The sequence below is a fragment of the Polistes dominula genome, unplaced genomic scaffold, assembly GCF_049000335.1.
Source record: "Polistes dominula isolate Pdom_NZ unplaced genomic scaffold, Pdom_raw_medaka contig_73, whole genome shotgun sequence".
Taxonomy (NCBI): domain Eukaryota; kingdom Metazoa; phylum Arthropoda; class Insecta; order Hymenoptera; family Vespidae; genus Polistes; species Polistes dominula.
The window spans coordinates 7,276,013-7,296,667 of NW_028300951.1; the positions used below are offsets into that span (position 1 = coordinate 7,276,013).

The 20,655-nt window shown below is 27.0% G+C and overlaps 1 long non-coding RNA gene across 1 annotated transcript; it reads right to left on the reverse strand.

The window, feature by feature from the left end:
* Nucleotides 1–1,442: 1,442 nt before the first annotated feature.
* On the reverse strand, nucleotides 1,443–8,743 carry LOC149032686 (uncharacterized). Its single transcript, XR_016176406.1, has 2 exons — nucleotides 7,708–8,743; nucleotides 1,443–4,552 (listed from the first exon to the last, which is right to left on the reverse strand). It is a non-coding gene; the product is annotated as an uncharacterized LOC149032686 (long non-coding RNA).
* Nucleotides 8,744–20,655: the final 11,912 nt, after the last annotated feature.

A 20,655-nucleotide genomic window follows, 5' to 3' on the forward strand; every position in this document is an offset into this window, starting at 1 on the left:
AAAAATAATGATGCATATAAATAATGATCGATAAATGTGTGGGTATATTTTTAAATTAGATTCAAAAAATTAATTACCATTTATATAATAATACAAATCGAATACATTATATAAAATTATTTTCAAAACAAATACATAAAATCGTGTTAAAACCTCGGAGACCCTTTAGAAGCCCTTTTGGTATTCCACCACTGAGACTGAAGTGATAAATTATATCAAATGATAAGAAAGACGCTGACATGTCCAATATTTTCAAGAAAAATAAAGAAATTGAAACTTATTCGTTCTCTTTCTTGTTATTTGTCATCTACTTGCTGAAAAATAAAAAGAAAAACGACAAAGCATGAAAGAAAAAAAAAATAAATAAAACACTTATGGGAACTAAGAGATGAAGTAAGAGTTGGTTTCTCGAAGAAGGTGAACTATAATGAACAGTGAACAGAGAACAGTGAACAGAATAAAACTCGTCTGCGTTGTGTTGAACGTCTTCTACGTTGGACTATAAATCTTTTGCAACGACAAAACCAAAACGTGTTACACACGCGTGTTGTAAAACTTGTATTTCTACGAGGACAAAAAAAATTGAATAAAAAGAAGCGTAATTATTTTAAATGCGAAACGTTATATTTGCGTCTCTTGTTCGTCAGAGTGTTTTTATACGAAAAATGAACAAGTGAAAAGAACAAAAATAGAGGAAAAACGGATTATTTATGAATATAAAAAAAAAAAAATATGCAGAACAATAAAATTTAAGAGAAAAGGGTTTGAAGAGAAAAGAGAGAATGCAAATACGAATATAACTTACACATACATGCATACACATATAATACATATATGGGAATGGTAAGAATGAAAATTATACATGGGAAAGATGACTTCTACTTGACTCTAAAAAGCCTATTTTATACAAATATTTTGTATAATTTTTATTGTTATTACTGTCTCTTCTTTTTTTCTTTTGAGAGAGAGCTAATGTTATTACTTATTGGATTTTTTATTTATTTATTTGTCTATTTATTTTAATGTAGGTGAATTTATTATATAAAAACGTGTATTTGTATGTATATTGGGTAATTTTGATTATTCTATTTTTTTATTTTTATCGTAATTTAAATAACGTTTGATTATAATTTTTTACTTAGCTTTATTTTTTAGTATATTTCATTCCTATTGATATCACGTATTAACATAGGTTTGATTTTCTTCCATTTTAGGCATTTATCACAGATAGAATTTACTGTACGTACATGTTAATTGCTGTATATTGCATTTTATCGTAATTTACATTGGTTTCTTTGACAATTCTGTTTTCTTCCATTATTATTCTTTTTTTTTTTATATACATTTTAATTACGTTAATCTCGTACGTGCATATATTCTTTTTTTTTATCATACGTTTATCCTTAGGTAAATTTTACCGTATAAAAATGTAAATGCAGTAATATCGTAATAGTAATTTATTTTATCTTACAAAATAACGATATACTCTCTAACGATTACGTTTAATTTTTTATTTTATCGTTTCATTTTATTTTGTTTCATCCCACTTTTTCCTTTTTTGTTCCCCCTTCTCATACCGTTTTAATAATCGAAATAATATTTTATACAATCGATGCTATTGTTAAAGTAACAGTTCCTTTCTTTTCGTTTGTGTTTGTTTTGCACGTATTGCTAAAAAAGCAAAAAAAAAATAGAGAAAGAAACTTTCGAAAGGACGATCCTACTATAAAATGTTATTTCCGTTTGAGAATGATGGCAAGTGATGGTGGCGCATGATTGTAGTAGTTGTATTACTAGTGTTCCTCTCTCTCTCTCTCTCACTCGTTCTTTCGTTATTTTGTTCTTTCTCTTTCTATGTATTTGACTTGTAAATTGTCCGATTTAAATGGCGCAAGCGAAACGACTTTCCAAGAGCGACTATATTCAGATTTAAAAGGCCGCCAACGTAGGAAGAGAAAGACACTTTGTAATTCGTAAAAGATAAACCCCATACATCAACTAGTCCTCTTATCATATTTCCTTTTTGAAAAATTCTTATATATATATATATATTTTACATATAATTTATTCAATTATATATTTATATTATATTATATTTAAAATTAATTATTACACCAAAAGTTCGTGCAATTATTATGTTGAAACTTTACTTTGAGAAACTGGATTGTTTAATGGATTGTTTTTGTAAAATTTACTTTTGAAATATTAATTAAAAAACTCACGAACTTTTGATTCACTCTAATATATAAAACGACTTTTAAAAATGTTGAAAATGAAACCATGCTTGCATTCACACAAAAATTGTCTCCAACGACAAAATCTGATACTAAATTATTATTTTTCTTTTTTTAAATCAAAAATCAAATTTAATAATACAAAAAAACTGTAAGAAAAATTATTTGAACATACATTTTTTATAAGAGAAAAAAAATTGTCATTACCCCAAACAAAAAAAAAACAGAAAATAGTAGTCTCATCAAAACATTCCGTAAGAAAGGCATTGAAATCATGAAGAAATGACGACGGCAAGGAGACCTGGCAGACTTACTGGTGGGTGGCTTTGGTCGTAGCTAAGCATCGAGCGAAATGACGTCGTTAAACGGCAAAGGGGAAGGAAAAAAATGGAGATATAACAGACAGAAAGAGAGAGAGAGAGAGACTATTTCTAGCGACCCCTCCGAACGTCGGCAACACCACCACCATCACCACCACCACTACCATTACTACCACCCACACCATTCTTACCACCCGTACGATTCTCAGTATACTCGTGAACCAGGAGCCTGAATCGCAGGGGTTGAAGACTTTTGTTCGTAACGGATGAGGGGATGCAAACCGTTCCCTCTGTGTTTGATCCGCAAACACTGTAATTGCCTAGAATATTATATTAGCTACGCCGTCCTTAGAATGACGACGACCAAGGTGCTGGAGAATCCTCCTGCTGTTTTCTTCCATCCTTCCATCCTTCCATTCTTGCATGCTGAGTTAGTTGTTGGTTGTTGGGTTGATTGTTTGGTTGGTTCTGTTGCTGCTGGTGTGTTGCTATTGCGTATTCCTTGCTCAGGGACAAGGATCCTAACAACATTCAAGAGAGTAGGGGTAGGTAGGAGGAAGGGGGTAGCTAAAAGTACACTCGAAGAGGGGGTTCTTTATACACCCACCTTCCCCTTTCCTATACTACTACCCCTAACCTTACTTGACTACCTCAACGCTCACAATAATTTATTTTACTTGAATGGGAGGGACACGCGTTCCCTTTCTTCTTCTACTTTTTCTTCTGTCTCTCTCTCTCTCTCTCTCTCACTTTTTTCCTTTTTCTCTGCCTCTCTCTCGTTCTTCGTTCTTCTGCCTCTGGCAGGTATGCATTAAAAAGTTTTTCCCTTCTTTCTTTCTTTCTCTCTCTTTAGTTTTTTTGTTTTGTTTTTTTTTTTTTATTATTCTATCCTACGACCCCCTCTATTTTTCTTTCATCTTTCTATTTTACTTTTTTTCTTCCTCTCTCTTTCACTTTCTCTTTCTCTCTCTCTCTCTCTCTCTCTCTCTCTCTCTCTTTTACTTTGTGTGTTAATTCATGAAACATCGATCGAAGTTTTTCTTTCTCTTACGATCTTATTATTTCTTCATCATAGATGAATGCTTTTTTTTCCTTACGTTTATTATCTATCTACATGCTTTTTTTTCTTTGCTCTGTTTAATTTTTCTTTTTCCAAGCAAAGAGTTGATCCTTTGGAATAATAATATTGCAATTTTGTTCTTTAATTTGATAACTAACAAATTTTCGTCTACCAATATCGTACAAAAAATATTATTTTTAAATAATTTGACGCGATGTAATTCTCATTTTATAATTGGAAAATAATAATTTAATCTTAGTTCCTTTTTTTAATTTCAAATTCTTATTAAAATAAATTCCACGTGCATCCTTTTTATTTCAGCTCTAATTTTCTCTTAATTTAATCCTTTTTAATTTAACCATTGTCTCGCATTCTCTTGTTCTCATTTACTTTGTAAGGATTTTATCTGACTCCAGGTAGTATACCATTTAATTAAGTTTTATCTCATGCGAGTTCTACATCTTTGTCAAGTCTAACATTTTTTTTTGTTCTCCTGTTTCTTTTATTTTTTTTCTTTATCTTTATCTTTACTTAGGTTAGATCGTAAAAATTTACGATCAGATTTCAACGAAAATTAGACGATAATTTTATATACGTCTACGTACTTGTATACATGTGTATAATTATGTGTATGTGTGTAGAATTGTGAGAAAATTGTAACATTAATCAACAGGAACAATTTCAAACGATACTAACATAAGCTAGAACCAAGCAAGTGGGCCAATCGTTGACAAAGACGACCGACATACTTACTTACTTACTAACTTGCTTACTTACTTACTTTATACGTACCTACAAATGTGTATGCCCTTTTTAATAATAGCATTGGGTCAAGGTCGACGTTGACCTTGACTTTAACACGAATTACATGCTCACCCAAAGTTTCGTCAATTAGCTGAAGATTTTTATCTATACTTTATTTTTTTCTTTCTAATCCACTGTTTAAAAATAAAAAAGTAAATAATATAACAAAATTATCGTGAAAAGAAAATTATTGACAATTACGGTTATTTTTTTGTTTAATGGTGAGAATAATAATATAATAGAATGAATGATCGTTAAACGAAATCATTGGAATTATGTTATTGGGATAGTAAACAAAATTATGTTAATTAAACATGAAAATAAAAAAACAGAGAAATAGAGAGAAAAAACAAGATAAGATAATGGCAGAAAAATAATAATAGGAATTATTTCAAGAAAATTAGTGATAAATAGGATTTTTACTAGTTTAGAAAGTAACTCCTGGTGTTTCGTGATACTTAATTTATGTATTTACGTGTGTAACAACAAATGAATAAAAAGTCAATGACGAAAATTTTCCGTAATTCTTTAAATATTCTAGCAAAGTCCATACATACACACACATATATATATACATAGATATAATGTACAACAGAAAGTACTTATGTTAGGTATAAAATAGTTCCGGGTTGAAATAAAGTGTTCAAAGTGTTCACAGCAAATGATGAGTTGTAAAAGAATGAACTTTGACCTGTTGTATATTTTTATAAAAAAAAATATATATATAAAAAAAAGAACAACGAATAACTTATCGTCATTTTGAAAGGTACTTTTTATTTTATTTAAATTTTTATTCTCTCCTTAATTTTTTTTTCTTTTTTTCTCGTTAATCATAAGTTTTTAAGTATGATTATATATTACTATACATACCAGCATGCAAAACTATATTTATACATTTTTAGACCGATCAAGTTAACACACAACTTTTCACAATATCGTTTCATATATATATATATATATATATATATATATATGTGTGTGTGTGTGTGTGTGTGTGTGTGTGTGTGTGTGAGATATTTATTACTTATTACTTTCAAGCAACAACATAGACAAGTATATTCACATAACACAGACGGCATTGTTGTTTTAAGTTCGTAACTGATCGATTTCATTCAGGCCATGGTCGTATATTCGTTTCTAACACCATATGACACGTTAGAAAACAGTTTCCATTCTATTTGAAAACTCGTGCAGATGAGAAGAATGAATAGAGTGAAGGAAGGGAGGGGGAGGGAGAAATTTAAAAAGGGGTTGAATGGATATGGTTGGTTTGTGTAAGAAACTAAAGGAATATTCCTGTTGAGAAAATTTCATTTCGTTCATTTATATTCATTACATTAAATTCGTTTCATTTAATTCAATTTCATATTCGTATTGCTTTATTGTATATATATATGTGTGTGTGTGTGTGTGTATGTGTTCTTTTTTCTTCCTATATTTTTTTCAATTGATTAATTAATTTAATTTACGTTGAAAATGAAAAAATATTAATCAACTTTGCTAATATTAATTGAATATTTTAGTTTTCTTTTGCGTGCCAATTATTTTTTTTTAAGCTGATTTTACTTTATTTATTTTCTTTTTTGTTTTGTTTTTTTTTTTTCATTTTTCTGTTCCTTGTTTTAATTTCTACGGGTGTATTTTTATCTTTGTTCCTTTTCTTTTTATATTAAAAATTTTCAATTACCAAATATATATATATATTATTTTTCTTTTATGAATTATACAAGTTTGTGTACAAACCTTGATTTTTCCTTGGTCAGATAATTTTTTTTATTTAAATATATTAAACGAACAATTTAATTAAGATATTATTATAGGAAGTGTAATTATTATTGAAATATTATTATTTAATGTATTATTATATATATAAATGTTCATTGTTATTTTAATTTATTTTTTGTTTTTGTTTTTGTTTTGTTTTATTTTAATGGGCAATAAACAAAATCGTGAAGGGTAATAGACCGTAAACGATTGGTAAAGAAAGGAAATAGAAAGTTCATCGACAGAATGAATCATTACATTTACATTTCTCTTAAGAATGTCTTCCATGTTTTAGTTACGTAAGAATGGATTAAATGATTCCGCGATTTAATGAACCGTGATATAAATATTTTGATCAATGTTAACTGAAAACTATAAACCTAACACGTTTCTTTCTTCTTACAAATATTATTAATAACTTTTTATGTAATAAAGTCCATCTAAACGTTTATGATTTTCAATTTTTTTTATACGATCATTTAATTCATACTTTATGTTAATTTGCCTTTTATGCAAAAAAAAAAAAGAAAATAAAAGGTTCTAAAAATTTGTAGTAATTATATTTTATAAAAATGAATGAGATACAAAAAAAAAATTAAAAATAAAACAGAAAGAAGAAAATGCGAAAGTATAAATAAACAAATAATTATTTACAATTTTTATAGAGGAAATTTTTATATTATTTATAAACGTAAGTTAAAAAAAGAACAAAAAAGAGGGAAAGAGGAGTTTATGGGAATCTGAAAAGAATCACATGTGGATAATAAGTCTTAAAAATAAAATAAGAGAGAAAGAGAGAGAGAGAGTATTAAGGTGAGGGTAAAAAAAAAGATTATTAATAAAATAAAATAAAATATATATATATATATATATATATAGGGTGTTTGGAGTTCGTTTCAGCCAAACGATGTCAATGTACTATTCTATATGTACATGAAAATGAACAAGAAGAAAAAAAACGAAATGTTAAGTTGCAGACACAGTGTATAATAAAATTGTAGAGGTCTCGTATTGAATTATGTCATATTTTAAATTTACCAAACAAAAATTTGAAAGAGAATAAACAGAGAGCTAGAGAAAGAAAGAGAGAAACAGTCATAAAAATACAAAAGAGATAGTAGGTGAGAAAAAGTATAAAATAAAAAAGAAATAAAAAAGAAATAAAAATACAGACGTATGAGAGTTGAGAAAAGAATTTTGATGATGAGAGATCACAGTCACGCATTTCACATATCAAAAATTGAAAAAAGAACAAAGAGAGTGAGACAGACAGACATATGTGCAAATCTAAAGAAAGAGGGTGAATAAAAATAAAAAAAAATGATAATAAAAAGATGAAATAAAAATTTCAGACGTATATACGTATATATGTATGTATGCATGTATATATGTATGTATGCATGTATGTATGAATGTATGTATGTATGAAAGATGAAAGATATGAGCTTTGACAATGGTGTTGAAAGTGCAACGAACAAAAATGTAAGAGGGAATAAGAGAGAAAGAGGATAAAAAATCCTTTCACCTTTTTTATATGTATATATATATATTTTCTTCTTTCTTCTACTTCTACTTCTTCATCTTCTTCTTCTTCTCTTTCTCATCGAGGGAATCATTACGTGTGAGAGTTCACGTGACTTCGTGCTCAGAATGAAGAAGAGGAAGAAGAAGAAGAAATATCTTCTGTAATTCCAGGGCACACCATCATAACATAGGAAACTATAGCATGTCATGGCGGTAACTTCAACAATCCTCAAGAATGACTGAAATAGGGTTGTGTGAAGTGCTGAAGAGGAACTCAGAGAAAAGGAGGGAGAAGGAAGGGAGAGGTTCAGGTTGAAAGATCGATGTGGTTTGGCAGAGTCCGTGCACTTTTTTTTTTATCTTTTTCTAACAAACACACATACACATGCGCATACAAACACATACATATGCACACATTAATACGTAGAAATAGATAGATGGTGAAATACACGTAGACGTTTGAGTTGAACTCACTCTCATTCACCCCTTGGAGAAACAGTGGTACGTTGTACGCGAAATCCGCCCCCCCCCCCCTTCCTCTTTCTGTCTCTTTCTCACTGACTCTGTCTCTCTTTCTCCCTCTCTCTTTCTCCCTCTCTCTCTTTCCCTCTCCCTCTCTCTCTCTCTCTCTCTGTCTGCTAAATTCACGGAAGTGGTTCTATTGATCGAGACTAACCACGCCCACCACCCCTTACTTACCACGCCCATCAACCCACTTCATAGGCCCACCTCGCGAATCAGTCAAAAATGGCTCCTATATTTCTCCCTTCCTCTCTCATTTCTCTCTCCTTCTCTCTCTCTCTCTCTCTCTTTATTTCCCTCTACTCACTCGATTTTACATGTTTGCGTGTATTGGATTATACACATAGACATATTATGCTCGTTACCTTACCCATCTACGTACTCTATCACGATTACGCAATTTAACCCGACGTCTAAGTTCAATATATTATAATACATTTTTTTTTCTAATTTTTCTTTTCTTCTTTTTTGATTATCATCAAATTCATATATTTTTTATATTTATTTTCTTTTTATTTTTTCCTATTTTTTTTTTTTTTGCTTTTTATGGTAGAAGGAAGTAGAAGGTAATTTTAATTTATACTTTGATCTCATTCGATTTCTCTTAAACATCAAACTTTACATACAAAGTTAATTAATTTTTTGTAATAAACATTTTTAAGATAAACTTTAATATTTTGAACGATTACGTTCGAACGAATAGTTCGTCATTGTTATTCGTATAACGAGACATTTATATTTATTTATAATTGAAAATGTTTCATTCTTTTTCTTTTTTTCTCTCCTTTTCCGAGAAAATAATTGGAAGTCGTTATTAAAGACGAAGTTCTCATTAATTTCGTAATAGAATTTTCGTTGAAGTAATTTACGGTTAATTTCTACACTTTGAAAATTGTTTGTGAATGAGTTGATTAAGTTTTAAGATCGATCATTATTTTCCTTAATGAATGAAATTTTATCATCGTCAATGATGTTATTCTCTGTTAGCCGTGATATCGTAATAGTAAATTGAATAACCTAGTTTTAGTTTGAAATTTCAAAAGGAATAGTATTTCTTGTTAAAACTATATATACAAGTGCATACATTTGATGTCACTTTCGATATATTTCGTCAGACCTGGTGAGAGGTGAGAAAATCTTGAAAGAATTTCGTTTACCATTCCTGTCTTTTTTCTTTCTTTCTTTAATTCTTTCCTCTTTTTTTCTTCCTAGCAAAAAGTCGTGTTTACCTGTTTGCGATCAATTATCGCAAAGCTTTCTCTGATCAATCGATGCACCTTTCTTCTATTTACGTCTCTTTCAGTTTTTCAACGAGAGAAAGTAACGCAGCATCGATTCATTCCTAGCATAGATTTTGTCTTCAAGTTATTCAAAGTGTTCATCTTAAGTAACCATTGTATTAATATATTTTTTTACTTTTTATATTTTTCTTTTTTCTATTACATAATATTCATCAACGAATTTATTCGTTTGAAATAATTTACGAAATATTTTCTAACATTTAAATTATGTTTTTTTTTTCTATTTTATATAAAATTAATATGAAATTAAATTAACGACTTGATCCAGATAAAAGAACCAAAAATTTGTTTTTAAAATATGGAATAAAAAATTGTATTAAAAATTCGTAAAATTACGAGATTTAAATAATTTTTCAAAATTATTTTACTTTCACGATAATAACGTGATATATTAATGAAAATAATTATTAATACATTTTAGACAATTAATCTTATCGTTTTTATTCTTAAATATCAAAGTGAAATAAAAAACGTATTAACTTTTTTATGCCACATCTTTACGTAACTTTTAATCAATTTTTCAATCAAATATCACTTGGATGGGTCAAAGTTTTTTTTTATCGTCAAAAAATTCGCGTACTTTCGCCAATTAAAAAAAAAGGAGAGAAATCGAAAAAAAAAAATAAAATTTATGAAAGTAGTATCTTTTTTTTCTTCATAAATTTAGTTTTGCTTCTACTCGTAATATCTTTTATTATTAAAAATATCATAAAAGCAAAATTATTATATAAAATTGATACGAATTTAAATATCCGAGTAAAGTAGGTTATGAGATGTTTAATTTATTTTTTTTTTCCTGTCGTATCTTCTTTATCTCCCTTTCTCATATTTTGACAGAAATAATAATGGTATAAACTTTTACTTTCTTTTAATCTTATGGAGGAAAAAAAACAGAAATAAGAAAAAAAGAAAAAAACAGGAGGAATACAGAAAAAACGAACGTAAGATCTTCGTTTAACCGTGGCATCATTTTAAACTCAAACGTATATAACTTTTGTACATATGTATATATATATATATATATATATATATATATATATATATATATATATATATCTCTAATGTGTATATATATGAGCATATCTGTATGTGTATATATATGTAGTTGTATTTGCATCATCGAGAAAGAAAGTAAGACGTGTGTATAATGTTTCTCTTTATTTTCTATCTCTTTTTATATATTTTTCTCTTTCACATGAGTCTAAGGAATAATAGTTTAGTGAAAGCTCAATTTCGTTGAACGCTTTACGATGTATTTTCTTTCGTATCATCAGGTTAAGAATTCCAATATCTCTTTTCGAGTTCGATCTACGAAAAAAACAAAAATTGTAATAAAGTTTAATCAACATTAAATTCACAAAGTGTTATCTTTCGAATGTAATTATCATGGAATGAAAATATTTAAAATAATGATACAATACATTCACGAATTATGTTTTCCTATATAATATAATTCATTAAAAAATATTAGTACATATCTAGAAATAAAATTATTAAACGTTTACAATATTGTTTTTTAACCTTCTGAAAAATGTTATTTTCAAGTTCGAACGAATTCGAGAAACGTTCAAATCCGTGGGCGCAAAAAATATCGTATTTACTCATCCGTAGGATCGGTTTTTTTTACGCATACAAATTTAAAGAAGCGCATAATAAATAAAAAGTAAGAGAAAAAAAGAGAGAATAAAAACTTCGGACAAAATTTTAGCAATCGCATAGACTTTTATCATTCGAGTGCAATTATCGTGCAATGAAAATATTTTAAACGATGATACGTTCATGGATTATTTTTTTCTAAATAATATCATTCATTAAAAAGTATTTGTACATATCTAGAAATAAAAATATTAAATAATATTGTTTTTTAACCTTCTGAAAAATTTTTATTTTCAAGTTCAGACGAATTCGAAACACGTTCATATCACTGACAAAAAACATCGTAATATTTTCATACATTCATAAATGTAAAGAAGTACATAATAAATAAAAAGAATGAGTTAGTATACGTATGGAAGAAAGAGAAAGAGAGAGAGAGAGAAAAAGAATAAAAACATCTTGAGCAACAACATAAACATTGGAATAAGAATTTTACCAACGTATTTTTGACCAAACTCAAGGACGTAAACAATCGTCTAATGCTCTCGGTTTTTCAAAGATAAACAAAATATCTGTGTTATCAGTTCTAAAGGAGACTTCGTCGCGTGAAAACCTTTGAAAATCGTTTAATATATTACGCATCGTATAAGTTTAATTATAAAACGTTCAGAAAAATAATTTGATAATTAAAGAAACGCGTGCTTTCGTTATCGAACGATATCTTTTTTTATTTTTAATCGTTTTAACGTTATCGCGTTATTTGTTTTATAATTGATGTATAAATAATTGGCGTGATCATTAGTGTTAGACATCGTTTAGGTTATTTTTGATGTAGTGTGTATGTGTCACAGTGTAAATTTATTAATTTATTGAAGATTATTAATAAGAAGATTTTGTTGAATAATTTTGGTGGATCTCCAAATGCAGCAACCTCCTCGTGGTGAGATCTGGGTCGGTATTACTTGCGAATTAATGGATTTACAAAAGGAAATATTATAACGCAAGTACTACCGGGCTAATGGCTGCATATTTCAGTGCATTTTCTTTTCCAAATTTAGTTAAAAATTATATGTTGTACTTCATTACGTAGTACAAGTTTCTAAATTACATTTGGTTAGATTATTAAATAATTGTTTAAATATAAATGCACTGAATGTAGGGAATACTAATCGAAAGTATTAGGAACCAACGTTGGATGGAGTACATCACTAGAATAAACTAATTATTAAAAGAATTTTTAGATTAATCATTTATTTTTTATTTTCAAGAATATTCGAACAGAACAAATATTTATTTTCATATTATTTTATTTTAAATATATGACAAAAATCGTTGTGTCTAACCGAACCGATCAAACATCATTCTCAAAAAAAAACCATAATAATCGAAATCAACGTATCGAATATTTCTTTAAAATACATAACGAATATATAATTAATATTATACTAATACCAAATAATTAAATCTTATGTAAACTTTATAATAAAATAACAGAATTTTTTTCTTATATTATATTTCTTAATTTATATTTTTATTTATTCGTATCAAACATTAGACACGTAATACATGTGTATATGATGTTTCACTTTATTTCTATCTCTCTTTCTATCTTTTTCTCTTTCACATTAGTCTAAGCCTATAGTTTAGTGAAAGCTCAGTTTCGTTGGATGCTTTACAGCCTTATTTTGTTTCGACTCCGTCTGTTTAAGAATTCCATCGTATGTGTTTCTACACGTAGCTCGACGTGCGGAAAGAAAATTTTAATGACATGTTTGTATGCACTCCGAAAGATAAAGAGAGAAAGAGAGAGAGAGAGAGAGAGAGAGAAAAGTATCAATCAATTTTCACGTAGAAATTATGTTATCGATTATTACGACTCACAACCAGACGTATTTTACAATCAATAATAAATACTGTAAAAAATTATTCTGATTCAATTTTCTTTTCTTTTTTTTTCTTTCTAATAATTATTTCATAATATTTTTGAACGTTTGATGATACATTACCAAATCATTATTAATAATTAATATTTATTATAACTAGATTTGATATAATTATTGTGTTAATTTAGAAATATAAAATTTATATATATATATATATATATATATATATATATATATAAATTTATAAATATAATATATAATATAATAATATATTATTATTTTTATTATATTTATTTAATAATTATTTATTTTAAATAGTATATATTTATAAATATATTTTATTATTTTTATTATATTTAATATAATATATTTAATATATTACATATATATATATATATATATATATATATATATATATATTTTCAATAATATTTAGATCAAATTCGATATAATTGTTTGAAACGTTTTATAGAATCGTAATTAATTGACTAGGGGTAACAAAGGTAACGAGACACATTGAACAATTAATTATAAAGTCTTTGTTATTAATTAATAAAAATCATTTCAACAAATTGAAAAGCAAGAGAAAAAAATTGAAACGCGTGTTTAATTTGTTTTATTTGCACGAAGAATTAGTTTGGGATGTTTTAATAGAACATAATTGCTCGTAAACATAATCTAGCAAAAAGACTTGCGAAGAACCTGCAACGTCATTTCAACGTACCAGGGAAATTTCCTTTCTCTCATGGTCTCATTATCGTACTTCACCGTGAAACTGATCCTCTTCTTCGAACTATCTTCCCTTCTCTTCCTCCTCCCTCCCCCTCCCACTGCCCCTGCCCCTGCCCCTACCCTTCTAATCTCTCTGTGTCTCTCTCTCTTTCTCTCTCTCTCTCTCTTTCTCTCTCTCTCCAACTGTTATTTCACCTTTTTAACCTCGTTCAATCTACTTCAAGCATTTTCATAGTCGTCGTTCTGTTTCCAAGCAGCAATCTATCAGACAACTTTGTTCTTCGTGCTTCCGTTTGATTATTTTGTTTCTTTTTTTTTTTTAATTTTTACCGATCTTATAATTACAATATATTTATTTCTATTACTATTTCTGTTATATTGTTTGATTCTTCGTTGAGAGAAATTTTATTATTCAACTGGAAAATACACGTTTAAATTTTTAATTGTAGATAATACGAAATTTGTGATAAATTTATCATTACATATCATAATTATCGTATTTAACGAAATATAATAAAATAAAATATAAGATAAATATTAACATTTAATAGATGAAAATTATATGTATATATATATATATATATATATATACACGATATGGGGAATAATATTATATATGAATCGGTAAAAATAAAATATACAAAATATTTTAATTTATGCACAATATTTATGCATAATATTATAATATATGTATTTTTATTTATTACAAAATTTCTACAAGTACGTATAGTTATTATTGAAATAAAAAATAATAATTTCTCATAGTATAAATAACAATTGATCAAAATTATTTATTTCTTTTTTTTCTTTCTTTCTTTACACACATACACACCTTCTTTCACTCCATAACACCGTCACCCTACCCCCCCCCATCCGTTCTTTTTCTTATTATAGAAAGTAATATGCGTGAGTTCATACACGTAGATTGCAATCGATCGTGACATGGAAGTTAGTATTGCATTAACGTACCAGGTGAACACTTTTTAATTATGTTAGTCCTATCAATCTGTCGATGACATCGTCTATGTCCTCTCATAATGACGCAACCCTGGATTCGATATAAATCGAATACGGTGCACGTACTCGGATACATAACGGCTTGGCGAAGGGGCACGGGGGTAGATTAGGGGTGGTCTAGGGGGAAAGAAAGAAGAAGAGGAGGAGGAGGTAATAGGTGGTGAACGCACGAGGGTTCATAAGTGGGAGATATATACAAGAAGGGGGAGAGAAGGTCGATGCACAATGAGTTATTTTGAGTTACTTAGCTCATCGACCTGAATAAATATTTATACATGTCTCGAAGAATTTTATTGTTGTTATTGTATTATTGGTTTTTTTAAACTTTTGAATTTTTTGATTTTAAATGTAATCTTATCGTTGATTTTAATTTTGGTTGTTTCTTCTTTTTTTTTAATTTTGTTTTTTATTTTATTTTATTTTTTGTATCTCAATAAGATGCAACGTAATACATATTACAAAAAAAATTGTAAGCAAAGAAAATATTAATAATTATTATTTCAATAATAAATGGTTGGACACTTTTAATATAAATAAAATAAGAATTTCCTAACGAATAATATTTAATAATTATTCCAAATATTCGTAAAGTTATTCGATAATGTAAATATTCTTTTTTTTTAATGATAAAGTATACTTATATATATATATATATATATATATATATATATATATATGTATATTGATTAATTTTTTTTTTTTTATCAGAATAATTGCATTAAATGAGAACGAAATTGAAATGAATTTTGATAATGAACGAAAGGATAATTTCAATGTAAAATATCTTTTATCTTGTTTGAATGTGATTTCTACAATTTATTATTATAAATATTCTTAAAAACAATGATAATAATAATAATAATAAAAGTAATAATAATAATAATGAAAAAAGAAGAAACAATTTATCTTTTCTATGATTTACAAAAGATTAATGAAATCATAAAAGACATAAGAGATAGACAACCTTGAAGAATTGTAGTATATAGCTACTCGCATAATAGCTTAATGGATAATCATATTTGTTTGAAAGAGACAAGTTTTTAGTCCTTGAGAAATCAAATTAAGAAATGATCTCTCTTTTTCTTTTTCTCTCTCTCCCTCCCTCTCTCTCTCCCTTCTTCCATTTGATAAACTTAATCTTTCAGTATCTTTTATTTTACATCTTCAATACCCATCTTCGATTGGCTCGTTGGTGGGATGTTAAGAACACAAAGAAAAAATAAAGGTGAATTACAAAAAAAAAAAGGAATTAAAAATAACAATAAGAAAAAAAAATTAAATAAAAAAAAAAGATACGACGGTGATAATAATTATTAGATAAATTGTAGCAAATTGTATGGCGTATGGATCTCATTAAAATTTCAAGGACCTTCCTAGTGTCCATTGTTTGCAAGTATTTTAATTGATATATTATTGTTCGATTGTATCGGATGTGATATTATCGAGAGGAAAAAAAAAACAAAAAAGAAAAAAGAAAATAAAATAGGAGTTACTATTATTTTCATCATTTACATTCTTCCTTGTATTAATTTCATTCGTACTTTTCTCGCGTTCTCTCTCTCTCGATTCTTTTTATTATTAATCATTTCAAACCATATACATACATATATATATATATATATATATATATATATATATATATATATATATATATATATGTGTGTGTGTGTGTGTGTGTGTGTGTGTGTGTGTGTGTGTGTGTGTGTGTGTGTGTGTGTGTGTGTGTGTGTGTGTGTGTTATTAATATTTATATTAGAAAACGTACGGTTTTTCTTTTTTTTTTTCTATTACATCATATCATATCATATCATTTATCATAATATTCATTTTATTTATATATAATATTCAATTAATTTGCTCTAATATATAGTTTCATTTATTCGTGAATTATTTATTATTCATATTATTATTGTCCATTGTAACACTGAATTTAATATCGTTAGCTTTTGATAATATATTTATATTGTTTTTGTACATTTTTTTTATTCCTATTTTTTCTTTTTATTTTTCGTTCGTGACTACTTATCAATTTTTGAATTAGAACGAATAACTGTATTATTTAGGTATGATTCAATACAGAAAAGTGTCGAGTTTCAATCAACAGATTGAAGGGATGAAATTACAGAAAAAAAAAGAAAAAGAAAATAGAGAGAGAGAGAGAGAGAGAGAGAGAAAATATACACAAAAATAGACATTTAGAAAAATGAGACTTGTTTAATTAATTATTAAAGTTATCACAACTTTATAACTAAATTTCACATTCTCTTTTTTTGTTTTTGTTTAAAATAATTACATTCCCTTTCATTAATTGGAAAATATCAATGTAAATTGATCAAAAAAATAAAATTTTTGATACATTTCGTTGTATCATAAATATTGTTTAGAAATTCAACGAACAATTTACCTTTTTTTTATCATGAATTCCAAATGTACATCTGAAAGATAAACATCGATCGTGTATTATAAATCGATAGTGACATAGGTTATAATAACTTTTATAATATTGTTAATTGAATAATAAATTCTATATTAGAATGACTCAATATCTCATTCAAAGTATCGAAAATGCATAAATTGTTTTTCTTATTCTCTAGCAAAACAATATATTACATATATTAATAATATATTAATTATTATATTATTATTTAATTATATATATTTTCATACTCTTCGATAAATCGCAAAAGAAAAAAGAAAATAGAAAAAAAAATAGATAAAATTAAACATAAATATATGTACTTATAAATATGTAAATAAGTGTTACATGTAATAGTACCGAGGAAGAAGAAGGGCAAGCAATAGAAATTGAAGAGGAAGAAACGAAACGAGATGTGTTGCGAAAGATATTCATTTTTCTATCTTTTATCCCTTTCTCTCTCACACACTTACAATCAGTTGTACTTAACTCACTTACTCACTCACTTACACCCTCACTATTAACCAACGCTCTTTTTCTCTCTTACTCATACATTTATTTACTTACACCCTTACTTACTTACTTATACCCTTACACATTTACTTACACTCTCTTTTATTCACTCATGCCTTCACACATTTACTTATACTCTATAACACATTTACTTATACCTTCATACATTTACTTATACTCTCTAACACATTTACTTACATTTTTATTTATTTACTTATATACTCACATATTTACATATACTCTCTAACATACTCACTTATACTCTCATTTATTCACTCATACCTTCACATATTTACATATACTCTGTAATACATTTCACTTATACTTTTATTTATTCACTTACACCCTCGTTTACTCATATATGCCATCACCGACTTACACCCTCACTCACTAACTCACTCACTAACTAATTCTTACCACATTTGTTCCTCTCGAGTGAGAAAATCGGTCGGCAGGATAGATCCGTGACGCCTCGTAACTCCTTCGCGGCATATAATCCCTTTAATCAATTAGCCCCGACGTTGAAAATGAAGCAATTCCCCCGTTGTCGAAGAAGATGAGAGAAAGAGAAAGATATATATATATAGTATATAGTATATAGTATATAGTATATATATATATATATTACGTGGTATGAAGAAAGATGGAAAGATGGTTGGTAAGATGCAACACGTTCCTTAACCTATCCTCAATTCTTATTCGATGCTTTAAAACCGAACCGTAAGCACGGGATATTAATTATCTGGGGCATAACACACATACTAGTTACCAATACTATCTTATTTATTATGATATACTATGATACATCTCTCCTTATGTTATGTTACTCGAGAATAGGTACGAGTTGCTTCTATCGATAAACGTGCAACCCACCCGTGACTTTCGCTTTTTCCTACCCTCCAGCCATCGTTATTATTATTATTATTATTATTATTATTATTATTATTATTATTATTATTATTATTATAATTACTCTATCCGATTGCTTTCTTCTTTTTAATTTTTAGTTTTTTTTTTCTTTATTCGTGTATAATAATCATCTTGTATAATTATTTATATATTTTTCGTAAGTTGCATTGAAAACAAAAAAGGTAGAGATAAAAATTGACAAGTTTTTGACAACACAGATATAATTTTATAATATTTTGTAAAACACATTCTATTGAATTAATATATGTTCGACTATATTTAATTTATTTCAGGATAAATAACAAATTATATATATATATATAATTATAAGAGTAATTATCTTAAATATTATATAATAATAATATATATATATATATATATATATAGAAAGAGATATATTGATAGATAGATAGAAAGAAAATTAATATGCATCAGAACATCTCTTTGAAGATTATTCACCTGAATGAATTCTAATCCTGTTTAGAGATCAAAATAGCACGATTTATCAGAAATCAAACTATCGTTACGATCGATCATCGTTCAACCATGATAACTTCTCTATCTCTATCTCTCTCTCTCTCTCTCTTTCTTATATTCATACTTTAGTAAATATCAATAACTTACTTGATCTAATCCTAAGGTATTTAGTATATCGATAAAGAGAAAATAAGACAAGAAACTGGGTCAACTATTTATATTACTGCAACGTTTGTCATAGCTTTTATGATGATGCATCCAACATTTACAAAGAGACAGATTCGTACTCATACACATACACATACACATACACATACACACACACACACACACACACACACATCCATACACATGTATCAAGCTCGTTATTATTATTCTTATACGCAATAGTAATAATAAATCGACTCGGATTTAGCAATGAGTCTTATTTCAGCAATCAGTAAAACAGTTCATATTAAAAAAAATATATATTATTTCTAGTAAAACAAATCATTTAATTTTTTTTATTATTAATTACTTAATTAATTAGCAAATACCCAAATAGGTAACGATGATATTTTAGTTTAATTATTTTTTTACATAACACACACACGTATGAATTATTTTTTTTTTGATCATTTAATGTGTTTACGTTTGAATTTATATGTTTTTTTATTTGCATATTATGAAAATTTTGGAATAAATTTATTGATTATATATGTTTGTGTTAATGAAATAGGAAATTACTGTTGGTGAAGATAAAAGTTAAATCTCGTAATATCGTAGAATATAATTTCTCTTCTTTTCTTATGCAATTGAAAAGCATTGAATAAAGATAGAGAAAGAGAAAGAGAGAAAGAAAAATGAAAGAGAGAGTGAAAGAGAAAGAAATTAGCCATTCCACGAGGTATTATATGATAGAGATCTATTTATGCAAAATGATGAAATCCTATTGTGTGATCTCCTTCACACAGACATCATGGAAGATACACGTTAGATCTAAACTAATCTCTAGTAGATTCGACATTTGTGTTTTGAGATTAAACGATCAAACATATTCGATCACATCTAGTTTAATCGAACGTTGTTTTCACGCTAATTTACAAATATCATAAGCGTTACATCCACATTATACAATTTTAATAATAAAATAAAATATATTTTTATTCAAATATAAATATGTCACATTATATATGGTAATTATTATCATCATTAATACGTTATCGTTTTATTTTAATATTTATTTGTAACTTATTATATATATATTTAAACGAATTATTTAAGATAATTGAAATAATTTATTTTCTTGTTTTTATATTTTGCCATTTTGTTTATTATTTATAGATTTTATATTCATGCATAATTGATCCAGATAACGTGTGTATTTTTAACGCGATAATCAGAAATGATTATGAGACACGTATTATATACGCGCATTATTATGTTTTAATATTTAAACGTATTATTAAAATAATTAAAATAATTATTTCTTTTTCCATGTTTTTTTTTTTTTAATAATTTCTTTTCTTTCGTTTATTATTTGTATTACACTATTATATTGTTATGCATGATTGGATCCAACAAAAATTGTACGTTTTAAATGC